Below are 2,891 nucleotides of genomic sequence, written 5' to 3' on the forward strand. Positions count from 1 at the left end.
AATTCACCCCCATAAAACCACAAAATTTACCCAAAAATTCACCCCAAAAATGTCATAAAACATCCCAAAATTCACCCCAAAATATCTGAAAATTCACCCCAAAATTTACCCCAAAATATCCCAAATTCACCCCAAAATATCTGAAAATTCACCCCAAAATTTACCACAAAATATCCCAAATTCACCCCAAATTCACCCCCTGATGCTGAACCTGCAGGGAGTGACCCAAAAATGTCCTCAAATGACCCCCAAAGCCCCAAGATTTACCCCAAAAAGTCCCAGAAATTCCCCAAAACCCCAAATTGAACTCCTGGCACTGACCCTGCTGTGAGTGAACCCAAAAAATCCCAAAATTCCCCCAAAAATCCGAAATGTCCCAAAATGACCCAAACTCACCCGAATTCCTGCAATGACCCTGAAATGCCCCCAAGTTTCCCCAAAATTGACCCCAAAATGTCCCCAATGGACCCCAAAATATCCCAAAATTGCCCCTCAAATGTCCTCAATTGTCCCCAAATGCCCCCAAATTCCCAAAACTGTCCCCAAAATGTCCCCAAATGTCCCCAAAATGACCCAAATTTGTCCCAAAATTGCCTCAAATTGACCCTGAATTGTCCCCAAATGTCCCAAAATGCCCCCAAAGTTGACCCCAAATTGTCCCCATAATTGACCCCAAATTGTCCCAAAATTCTCCCAAATTTGTCCCCAAATTTTGCCCCAAGTTTGCCCCAATTTTCCTCCAGAATTGTCCCTAAAATGTCCCAATTTTCCCCTAAATTTGTCCCCAAAATTGACCCCAAATGTCCCCAAGTGTCCCAAAATTGTCCCCAAATGTCCCCAAAATGTCCAAAATGTCCCAAATTTGCTAAAAATTCAACTCCAAAATTGTCCCCAAAATGTCCCCAAATATCCTGAAAATGTCCCCAAATTGTCCCCAAAATTGTCCCTAAAACGTCCCCAAATTGTCCCCAAAGGGCCCCAAAATTTCCTCAATTCGTTCCCAGAATTGTTCCTGAAATATCCCAAAAGTGTCCCCAAAATTCGGACCCCAAAATTGTCCCCAAAGTGTCCCCAAACCCCCCAAATTTCCCCCAAATTTTACCCCAAAATGTCCCAAAAATGTCCCAAAATTGTCCCCAAATGTCCCCGGATTGTCCTCAAATGTTCCCCCAAATTTCCCCAATTTGTCCCCAAAATTTTACCCCAAAATTGTCCCTAAAATGTCCCAAAATTGTCCCCAAATTTTCCTCAAATTCCCCCAATTTGTCCCCAAAATGTCCCAAAAATTGTCCCCAAAATGTCCCAAAAATTGTCCCCAAACGTCCCCAAATCCCCCAACTTTTACCCCAAAATGTCCCAAAACATCCCCAAATGTCCCCAAAGTGTCCGAAATTGTCCCCAAATTTGCCCCAAAATTTCACTCCCGAATGCCCAAAATTTGCCTCAAATTGACCCCAAAATGTCCCAAAATTGTCCCCAAAATGTCCCAAACTGTCCCAAAATTGTCCCAAAATTGTCCCCAAAATGTCCCAAATTGTCCCTAAAATGTCCCAAACTGTCCCCAAATTTTCCCCAATAAAACCAAGAATTGTCCCCAAAATTGTCCCCAAATTGTCCCCAAATTCTGCTCCAAAACTGTCCCCAAAATGTCCGCAAATATCCTGAAAATGTCCCCAAATTGTCCCCAAAATTGTCCCTAAAATTTGGCGGCCATTTTGGGACATTTGGGGACACATTGGGGACATTGGGGACATTGGGGGGTTGGTGCCACTCTGGTGCCACCTGGTGCCACTTTTTGTCACTTTTATGCCACTTGGTGCCACTTAGTGCCAATTCGGTGCCATTTGGTGCCATTTTTTGCCACTCTGATGCCATTTGGTGCCACTTTGATGCCACCTGGCACCCCCGGGTGACACTTTGGTGACATTTGGTGCCACTTTTTGTCACTTTGGTGCCACTCAGTGCCACTTTAATGCCATGCAGTGACACCTGGTGCCACTTTGGTGCCACCTGGTGCCATTTTTTGTCACTTTGATGCCATTTGGTGCCACTTTGGTGCCACCTGGTGCCATTTGATGCCCCTTAATGCCACTTTGGTGCCACTTTGATGCCATTTTTTGTCACTTTAGTGCCACTTTGGTGCCACCTGGTGACATCTGGTGCCATTTTTTGTCACTTTGATGCCATTTGGTGCCACTCTGGTGCCATTTAGTGCCACCTGATGTCCCTTTAGTGCCACTTTGGTGCCATTTTTGTCACTTTGGTGCCATTCGGTGCCACTTTATGCCACTCTAATGCCATTTAGTGCCACCTGGTGCCATTTGATGCCACTTTGGTGCCACTTTCTGTCACTTTGGTGCCACTCTGGTGCCATTCGGTGCCACTTGATGTCCCTTTAGTGCCACTTTGGTGCCACTTGGTGCCGCTTATTGTCCCTTCGGTGCCACTCGGTGCCACTCTGGTGCCACGCAGGGACACCTGGCACCCCTGGCACCCCTTTGGTGCCACTTTGGTGCCTTTTTGGTGCCATTCTTTGCCCATTTATTGCCAATTAGCACCACTCTGATGCCACTCAGTGCCACCTGGTGCCATTTTGTGTCACTTTTATGCCACTCTGGTGCCACTTTGGTGCCACCTGGGTGACATTTGGTGCCATTTGGTGTCACTTCAGTGCCACGTGGTGCCACTCTAATGCCACTCGGTGCCATTTGGTGCCACTTTATGCCACTCTGATGCCACCTGGTGCCACTTTGGTGCCACTCAGGTGACACCTGGCACCACTCGGTGCCACTCTGGTGCCATTTGATGCCACCTGGTGCCACTTGATGTCCCTTTAGTGCCACCTTAGTGCCATTTAGTGCCACTTTGGTGCCATCTGGTGCCATTTGGTG

Source organism: Melospiza georgiana, unplaced genomic scaffold, assembly GCF_028018845.1.
Source record: "Melospiza georgiana isolate bMelGeo1 unplaced genomic scaffold, bMelGeo1.pri scaffold_29, whole genome shotgun sequence".
NCBI classification, from domain to species: domain Eukaryota; kingdom Metazoa; phylum Chordata; class Aves; order Passeriformes; family Passerellidae; genus Melospiza; species Melospiza georgiana.